The sequence below is a fragment of the Cherax quadricarinatus genome, unplaced genomic scaffold (assembly GCF_038502225.1).
Source record: "Cherax quadricarinatus isolate ZL_2023a unplaced genomic scaffold, ASM3850222v1 Contig183, whole genome shotgun sequence".
Taxonomy (NCBI): domain Eukaryota; kingdom Metazoa; phylum Arthropoda; class Malacostraca; order Decapoda; family Parastacidae; genus Cherax; species Cherax quadricarinatus.
In genome coordinates this window covers 120,616-131,580 of record NW_027195209.1, presented here as the reverse complement: position 1 = coordinate 131,580, position 10,965 = coordinate 120,616, and positions in this window count along the sequence as shown.

Here is a 10,965-nt window from a genome sequence, read left to right as displayed (position 1 = left end):
CAGCCTCATAAGATCGAAAGAGGGGTTTAAAAGAGGGAAGAACGTTAAAAGAGTTGGAAAGAATATGACGCTAAACAGCGGGGTCCATAAATAAATAAAAAAAAAAGGCACGATATTGTGACTGGAACGATACACAAATAACGCGCACAAATAACCCTACTTCCAACTTTAACAGTTGTCGTCTGGTTGAATTTCCCTAATACACAACTTCCCTTGCATGAATCTTAGTCCTGGCTTCATCTCTGTAGATGCTTTTCTCTCCCAGTACATTGTAAAATGCTTCAAACTTCAGAACACCCGTGACTTAACCTGATTCCTCCTTTTTTCTTCTTCTCCCTCTTCCCCTTTCCTCTTTCCTTTTTTCTTTTCTGTTCTGGGTTGCCTTTCTTCTGTCTTGCGTTTCTGTTCCTTTATTATTTATTTCATATTTTCCCCTCCGCCCCCACCTCTGTGCACTTTCTCTCCCTCTGTGGGCACCTAGCTCCCTTGCAGTGCTCCCCTTTCTTTGTATTTGACTGGCTCCTCGTCCTCTTTATTCCCCACTACTACTACTACTACTACTACTACTACACCTACTCCTCCTCCTCCTACTACTCCTCCTACTACTCCTCCTCCTACTACTCCTCCTCCTACTACTACTACTCCTTCTCCTCCTACTACTACTACTACTCCTACTACTCCTCCTCCTACTACTCCTCCTCCTACTACTACTACTACTACTACTACTACTACTACTCCTACTCCTCCTCCTCCTACTACTCCTCCTCCTACTACTACTACTCCTTCTCCTCCTACTACTACTACTACTCCTACTACTCCTCCTCCTACTACTCCTCCTCCTACTACTACTACTACTACTACTACTACTACTACTACTACTCCTACTACTCCTCCTCCTACTACTCCTCCTCCTACTACTACTACTACTACTACTACTACTCCTACTACTCCTCCTCCTACTACTCCTCCTCCTACTACTACTACTCCTTCTCCTCCTACTACTACTACTACTCCTACTACTACTCCTCCTACAACTCCTCCTCCTCCTACTACTACTCCCCCTCCTCCTCCTACTCCTTCTCCTCCTCATACTCCTTCTCCTCCTCCTCCTACTCCTTCTCCTCCTCCTCCTACTCCTTCTCCTCCTCCTCCTACTACTCCTCCTCCTACTACTACTACTACTACTACTACTACTACTACTACTACTACTCCTACTACTCCTCCTCCTACTACTCCTCCTCCTACTACTACTACTACTACTACTACTACTCCTACTACTCCTCCTCCTACTACTCCTCCTCCTACTACTACTACTCCTTCTCCTCCTACTACTACTACTACTCCTACTACTACTCCTCCTACAACTCCTCCTCCTCCTACTACTACTCCCCCTCCTCCTCCTACTCCTTCTCCTCCTCATACTCCTTCTCCTCCTCCTCCTACTCCTTCTCCTCCTCCTCCTCCTCCTCCTCCTCCTCCTCCTCCTCCTCCTACTACTACTACTACTACTCCTCCTCCTCCTCCTCCTACTCCTATTATTACTATTGCTATTACTATTACTACTACTACTACTACTACTACTACCACCACCACTACTACTACCACCACCACTACTACTACTACTACTACTACTACTACTACTACTACTACCACCACCACCACCACCACCACTACTACTATTACCGCCACCACCACTACTACTACTACTACTACCACTACTACTACCACTAGTACCGCCACTACTACTACTACCACCACTACTACTACTACTACTACTAATACTACTACTACCATTACTAGTACTACGACTACTACTACTACTACCACCACCACCACCTCTTCCTGCCTATATATATACCCGTCCTGCTCCACTTCTCGTTAGTGTGACTTTGTAAAAGGCCCAAGTCGGACCGAAACGTCATCGTAAGCTCCTCTCTTCTATGTGCGGGTTATTTGTGTATAAAAACAGATACATATATAAGAACAGATACATACATAAGAACAGATACATACATAAGAACAGATACCTAAGAACATATACATATTTAAGAACAGATACATAAATAAGAACAGATACAAACAAAAGAACAGTTACATACATATGAACAGATACATATATAAGAACAGATACATAACATATATATAAGAACAGATACATACATAAGAACAGATACATGCATATGAACAGATACATATATAAGAACAGATACATAACATATATATAAGAACAGATACATACATAAGAACAGATACATACAAAAGAACAGATACATACATAAGAACAGATACATACATAAGAACAGATACATACATTAGAACAGATACATACATAAGAACTGATACATATAAATAGATACATAGATGTAAGCAGATACATATAAACAGATACATTCATACGAACAGATACATAAGAACAGATGCATACATAAGAACAGATACATAAGAACAAATATATACATAACAGATATATACATAACAGATACATACATAAAAACAGACACATACATTAGAACAGATACATACATATGAAGAGATACATACATAAGAACAGATACATAAGAATGAATACATACATAAGATACACACATAAGAACATACATAAGAACAGATACATAAGAACAGATGAACATAAGAACAGATACATACATAAGAACATTCATGAGAACAGATACATGAGAGCAGATACATACATAAGAACAGATACATACGTAAGAACAGATAAATACATAAGAATAGATACATACATAAGAACAGATACATACATAAGAACAGATACATACATAAGAATAGATACATACATAAGAACAGATACATACATAAGAACAGATACATACATAAGAACAGATACATACATAAGAACAGATACATACATAAGAACAGATACATACATAAGAACAGATACATACATAAGAACAGATACATACATAAGAACAGATACATACATAAGAACAGATACATACATAAGAACAGATACATACATAAGAACAGATACATACATAAGAACAGATACATACATAAGAACAGATACATACATAAGAACAGATACATACATAAGAACAGATACATACATAAGAACAGATACATACATAAGAATAGATACATACATAAGAACAGATACATACATAAGAACAGATACATACATAAGAACAGATACATACATAAGAACAGATACATACATAAGAACAGATACATACATAAGAACAGATACATACATAAGAACAGATACATACATAAGAACAGATACATACATAAGAATAGATACATACATAAGAACAGATACATACATAAGAACAGATACATACATAAGAACAGATACATAAGAACAGATACATACATAAGAACAGATACATAAGAACAGATACATAAGAACAGATACATACATAAGAACAGATACATAGGAACAGATGCATATTTAAGAACAGATACATACATAATAACAGATACATACTTAAGAACAGATACATACATTTGAACAGATACATACATAACAGATACATAAGAACAGATACATACATAAGAACAGATACATACATAAGAACAGATATACATAAGAACAGATACATATGAACAGATACATACATAAGAACAGATACATACATAAGAACATATACATATGAACAGATACATACATAAGAACAGATACATAAATAAGAACAGATACATTCATAAGAACAGATACATAAGAACAGATACAAACATATGAACAGATAAGAGCAGATACATACATATGAACAGATGCATGCATATGAACAGATAGATACATAAGAACAGATACATACATAAGAACAGATACATGCATAAGAACAGATACATATATTAGAACAGATACATACATTAGAACAGATACATACATCTGAACAGATACATACATAAGAACTGATACATATAAATAGATACATAGATGTGAGAAGATACATACAAACAGATACATACATAAGAACAGATACATAAGAACAGATGTATACATAAAAGATACATAAGAACAGATGTATACATAAGAGATACATAAGAACAGATGTATACATAAGATACATAAGAACAGATGTATACATAACAGATACATAAGAACAGATGTATACATAACAGATACATAAGAACAGATGTATACATAACAGATACATAGGAACAAATACAATAACGTATAATGACTTTCACTGTTGGAAGAATACCTCTGAAATTACTGTAGCTACTGAACCATAGTGACCTAACAATTGTTTAGAGGCAACATGAAAGCTGTTGTGGTTACTGAAGCATTGTACAAAAGTTACGTCTGCATAATAGGTTACAACATGTCACTGCATTATATCGCTTGTAAACAGACAAGAATAACTAAAATAATTGGAGTCTCATATATCTACACAAGTGTAACTTAGGTACCAGTCTGTGCTAGTGAAACACAAGTGTAACTTAGGTACCAGTCTGTGCTAGTGAAACACAAGTGTAACTTAGGTACCAGTCTGTGCTAGTGAAACACAAGTGTAACTTAGGTACCAGTCTGTGCTAGTGAAACACAAGTGTAACTTAGGTACCAGTCTGTGCTAGTGAAACACAAGTGTAACTTAGGTACCAGTCTGTGCTAGTGAAACACAAGTGTAACTTAGGTTCCAGTCTGTGCTAGTGAAACAGATCAAAGTCTTGCACAGTGTTAGAATTGTAAAATATATTTTTGAAGAACATTATTTAACTACAGTTAAAAAAAAAACTAAATAAATCCTTTATGCAAAGAAAAAAACTTACGGTACCAGGGTTTCAAACCTATATTAGAGCAAGAAATCGTTGCAAAAAAAAAAAAAAAGAACTTACTGGAGACAAGAACAGTGATAAACTAGCCAGGTTGCAGGAATGACTATCGAAATGGTTTTGGTGGACAAATGGCGAGTATTGTGGATAGGTTTATTTGGATAAATATTTTAAATGTGAGAAATGTACAGATAAGAAAAAGGAATTCTGGGAGATGTTAAGTGAATGTGTTGGGAATGTTGAGTGATGCAAGAGACATGAATGTTAGTGTGGGAGACATTGTTGTGTAAGACGCAGTGGAAAAGTTTGAAGTGTTTGGTGTATATAGCAGAGTAGAACCTTTAGTTTATGTCAAGGATACAGCCAGAATGTCAACATACACAAAATCGGTACAGCAAAACACAATAACAGTACAGCGGAAAAGAACACTTAAGTAACGTTGATGATACAGGTGACCTTTACCACAATATGTCGGTGTCAAAAGACAATTTACAATCAAGAACACTACAGTATCTTACAATAAGTACACTAATATAAAAGACAAGTACAGTAACATGTAGGAACAGCACAGTAACATGTAGGAACAGCACAGTAACAAACAACAGTACAGTAACACATTAAACAGTATAGTAACACATAAAAGAGTATAGTAACACATAAAACATTATAGTGCCACACAACATAGTAGTAACAAATAAAACATTAAATCGAGAGAAAAAAAAAACATCTTGGCAGAGAAAACAACATAGTAACACATAAAATGGTACAGTAACACAAAACACAAATATTACGTAAAAAAGCACAACACAAAAAAGAATGTAATACAAGAGATGTAAATCAAAATAACATTTCTGCAACACAGTGCAGTAACACAGAAGACCAGTACAGTAACACAGAAGACCAGTACTGTAACACAGATCAGTACTGTAACACAGAAGACTAGTGCAGCAACACAGAAGTACAGTACAGTAACATAAAAGAACAGTGCAGTAACACAGAAGAACAGTAAAGTAGAGGTGGCTGGGGATACCTTTCTAGGTGGGAATATCACCACAGTGGCTTCTGTCAGAAAGGCTGGAGTGGAAGTAATACCACAGTGGCTACTGACAGGGAGGCTGGAGTGGAAGTAACACCACAGTGGCTACTGACAGGGAGGCTGGAGTGGAAGTAACACTACAGTGGCTACTGACAGGGAGGCTGGAGTGGAAGTAACACCACAGTGGCTACTGACAGGGAGGCTGGAGTGGAAGTAACACCACAGTGGCTACTGACAGGGAGGCTGGAGTGGAAGTAACACCACAGTGGCTACTGACAGGGAGGCTGGAGTGGAAGTAACACCACAGTGGCTACTGACAGGGAGGCTGGAGTGGAAGTAACACTACAGTGGCTACTGACAGGGAGGCTGGAGTGGAAGTAACACCACAGTGGCTACTGACAGGGAGGCTGGAGGGGGAATAACACCACCGTGGATGCTGTCAGAGAGACTGGAGTGGCAATATTACCACAGTGGCTTTTGTCAGACTCTGGAGTGGGAGTAACACAACAGTGGCTACTGTCAGAGATTGACACTTTTGATTTATTATTATTATTATTATTAAAGATTAGCCGGTATTCGCCCGGCCCGGGCCTTTTCCAAGTGGTGGCCCGGCCTTGGCTCCCTCTTTAGGGAGTGTCTGAGACCTAAGTCTCCCATGGGAGGAGGCACAAGTACCTCCTCATCTTTAGGACCAACTGTCCCCAGACCTAGCCACAAGCTAGGCCTCTCTGGTCTGCCATCCCCGCCGCAAGGGGGCTAATGGGAATGACAGTCTTATGAGCTAAAAGCTCGGACTCAGGCACCTACCCTACCCTAGAAGGGTTAGGCATGGTGTCCATGACACTTTTGAGTCTAAATTAGCATATCATGAATTATAATAGTAATAATAATAATGATATAATAATAATAATGTAATATAACAATAACAATAATAATATAATATAATAATAATAAAATAATAATAATAAAATAATAATAATAAAATTATTCTAATTATAAAACTAGTATTATTAGCGACCACTGTCAGCCTCAGTGTTACCAGACCTTGCCACGTGGAGGCCAGTGTTACCAGACCTTGCCACGTGGAGGCCAGTGTTACCAGACCTTGCCACGTGGAGGCCAGTGTTACCAGACCTTGCCACGTGGAGGCCAGTGTTACCAGACCTTGCCACGTGGAGGCCAGTGTTACCAGACCTTGCCACGTGGAGGCCAGTGTTACCAGACCTTGCCACGTGGAGGCCAGTGTTACCAGACCTTGCCACGTGGAGGTCAGTGTTACCAGACCTTGCCACGTGGAGGCCAGTGTTACCAGACCTTGCCACGTGGAGGCCAGTGTTACCAGACCTTGCCACGTGGAGGCCAGTGTTACCAAACCTTGCCACGTGGAGGCCAGTGTTACCAGACCTTGCCACGTGGAGGCCAGTGTTACCAGACCTTGCCACGTGGAGGCCAGTGTTACCAGACCTTGCCACGTGGAGGCCAGTGTTACCAGACCTTGCCACGTGGAGGCCAGTGTTACCAGACCTTGCCACGTGGAGGCCAGTGTTACCAGACCTTGCCACGTGGAGGCCAGTGTTACCAGACCTTGCCACGTGGAGGCCAGTGTTACCAGACCTTGCCACGTGGAGGCCAGTGTTACCAGACCTTGCCACGTGGAGGCCAGTGTTACCAGACCTTGCCACGTGGAGGCCAGTGTTACCAGACCTTGCCACGTGGAGGCCAGTGTTACCAGACCTTGCCACGTGGAGGCCAGTGTTACCAGACCTTGCCACGTGGAGGCCAGTGTTACCAGACCTTGCCACGTGGAGGCCAGTGTTACCAGACCTTGCCACGTGGAGGCCAGTGTTACCAGACCTTGCCACGTGGAGGCCAGTGTTACCAGACCTTGCCACGTGGAGGCCAGTGTTACCAGACCTTGCCACGTGGAGGCCAGTGTTACCAGACCTTGCCACGTGGAGGCCAGTGTTACCAGATCTTGCCACGTGGAGGCCAGTGTTACCAGACCTTGCCACGTGGAGGCCAGTGTTACCAGACCTTGCCACGTGGAGGCCAGTGTTACCAGACCTTGCCACGTGGAGGCCAGTGTTACCAGACCTTGCCACGTGGAGGCCAGTGTTACCAGACCTTGCCACGTGGAGGCCAGTGTTACCAGACCTTGCCACGTGGAGGCCAGTGTTACCAGACCTTGCCACGTGGAGGCCAGTGTTACCAGACCTTGCCACGTGGAGGCCAGTGTTACCAGACCTTGCCACGTGGAGGCCAGTGTTACCAGACCTTGCCACGTGGAGGCCAGTGTTACCAGACCTTGCCACGTGGAGGCCAGTGTTACCAGACCTTGCCACGTGGAGGCCAGTGTTACCAGACCTTGCCACGTGGAGGCCAGTGTTACCAGACCTTGCCACGTGGAGGCCAGTGTTACCAGACCTTGCCACGTGGAGGCCAGTGTTACCAGACCTTGCCACGTGGAGGCCAGTGTTACCAGACCTTGCCACGTGGAGGCCAGTGTTACCAGACCTTGCCACGTGGAGGCCAGTGTTACCAGATCTTGCCACGTGGAGGTCAGTGTTACCAGACCTTGCCACGTGGAGGCCAGTGTTACCAGACCTTGCCACGTGGAGGTCAGTGTTACCAGACCTTGCCACGTGGAGGCCAGTGTTACCAGACCTTGCCACGTGGAGGTCAGTGTTACCAGACCTTGCCACGTGGAGGCCAGTGTTACCAGACCTTGCCACGTGGAGGCCAGTGTTACCAGACCTTGCCACGTGGAGGTCAGTGTTACCAGACCTTGCCACGTGGAGGCCAGTGTTACCAGACCTTGCCACGTGGAGGCCAGTGTTACCAGACCTTGCCACGTGGAGGTCAGTGTTACCAGACCTTGCCACGTGGAGGCCAGTGTTACCAGACCTTGCCACGTGGAGGCCAGTGTTACCAGACCTTGCCACGTGGAGGCCAGTGTTACCAGACCTTGCCACGTGGAGGCCAGTGTTACCAGACCTTGCCACGTGGAGGCCAGTGTTACCAGACCTTGCCACGTGGAGGTCAGTGTTACCAGACCTTGCCACGTGGAGGCCAGTGTTACCAGACCTTGCCACGTGGAGGTCAGTGTTACCAGACCTTGCCACGTGGAGGCCAGTGTTACCAGACCTTGCCACGTGGAGGCCAGTGTTACCAGACCTTGCCACGTGGAGGCCAGTGTTACCAGACCTTGCCACGTGGAGGCCAGTGTTACCAGACCTTGCCACGTGGAGGCCAGTGTTACCAGACCTTGCCACGTGGAGGCCAGTGTTACCAGACCTTGCCACGTGGAGGCCAGTGTTACCAGACCTTGCCACGTGGAGGCCAGTGTAACCAGACCTTGCCACGTGGAGGCCAGTGTTACCAGACCTTGCCACGTGGAGGCCAGTGTTACCAGACCTTGCCACGTGGAGGCCAGTGTTACCAGACCTTGCCACGTGGAGGCCAGTGTTACCAAACCTTGCCACGTGGAGGCCAGTGTTACCAGACCTTGCCACGTGGAGGCCAGTGTTACCAGACCTTGCCACGTGGAGGCCAGTGTTACCAGACCTTGCCACGTGGAGGCCAGTGTTACCAGACCTTGCCACGTGGAGGCCAGTGTTACCAGACCTTGCCACGTGGAGGCCAGTGTTACCAGACCTTGCCACGTGGAGGCCAGTGGTTCGTCTTTAAGGTCCGCCTACCCCCTCGCCTTCCCCAGGTTCATGTGTCCAGGAATCCATCCGTTCGCTCCCAGATGTCTCCCCTTCCTCACTTCCCTAAGGTCAGCCTCGCCTCTCTCTCTCTCTCTCCCTCTGCCTTCCAGCCTCAGCCTTCCCCAGGTTCATGTATCCAGGAATCCATCCGTCCGCCGCCGGATGTCTCCCCTTCCCCAGTTACCCAAGGTCAGCCTCAACTGCTAGTATTCATGCATTCCCTAGGTTCATGTGTCCAGGAATCCATCCGTTCGCTCCCGAATGTCTCCCCTTCCCCACTTACCCAAGGTCAGCCTCAACAACAGCCTTCCTCAAGTTCATGTATCCAGGAATCCATGCGTTCGCTCCCGGATGTGTTCCCTTCCACACTTACCTAAGGTTGGCGGTGCCTTCCCCGGATCAGTGTTTCCACTTCCCCAGAGTCAGCGGTTGCCACCTTCAGTGACCTCGCTGCATGGAAACTTGGTCTTGTCTAGCTGGTCTACGGTAGAGACTGTCCAGGTGGGTGGAATTACTGGAGGGGACACACACAGAAAACTGCGTCCAGTAATTACACCCACCAAGACAGCCGCGACCGTAGGTCAGCTAGACGCCACCAAGCTGCCTCACAGTTCCGCCACCTCCGAGAGGCTAATTAAGAACAATTTTGGAATTCCTTTTATATTACACTGTTAATTTATACTTAGTACAAGATTTTTCTTACTTATTTAACAGTTTAAAAGTATTTGTGAGTGTTTTATTTTACGTAGATGAATGTCCAAGTGTTGAAGAACTTGTCCACCTCCATCAAAACTGTATTACATGTTACTATGTTTTCATTTTTATTTGCTTATTCGTCTTTTGCATTTGACACTCAACGGCTAACAAGCTCACAAACATACACATATATTATTTTCACACATCTCTACGTCTCAACACACGCACCTTATGCATACACCATTATACATACACTTGTATGCATAAAACACACACACACGCAGTGCAAGGTATTACAAATACGCACACACACATGCATACAATGCACACAATTCCCTCCTCTCACTCTAACATGTATGAGGTCACGCACACGTAAACACACACATCTCACTCCAAATCCCATGCCACGAATACTCATGCATACATACATGTATACACATTCTCATAGACATACTTGTACTAGTAGAGGCAATGTATTCATATCTCCTCAGATTTCCCAAAATATTCACTGAAAACATCTCAGTCACCACAGTCGTCTCTCATCCACACTTATCTCCCCAATGTGATATTAATACAAATATTGCTATGAACAACAAATACACAATAATAACTCTCTGGGGATAAAGTCTACCATCATGGTAGTCTCGACCTGTTGAGAGAAAGTCTACCATCATGGTAGTCTCGACCTGTTGAGAGAAAGTCTACCATCATGGTAGTCTCGACCTGTTGAGAGAGTCTACCATCATGGTAGTCTCGACCTGTTGACAAAGTCTACCATCATGG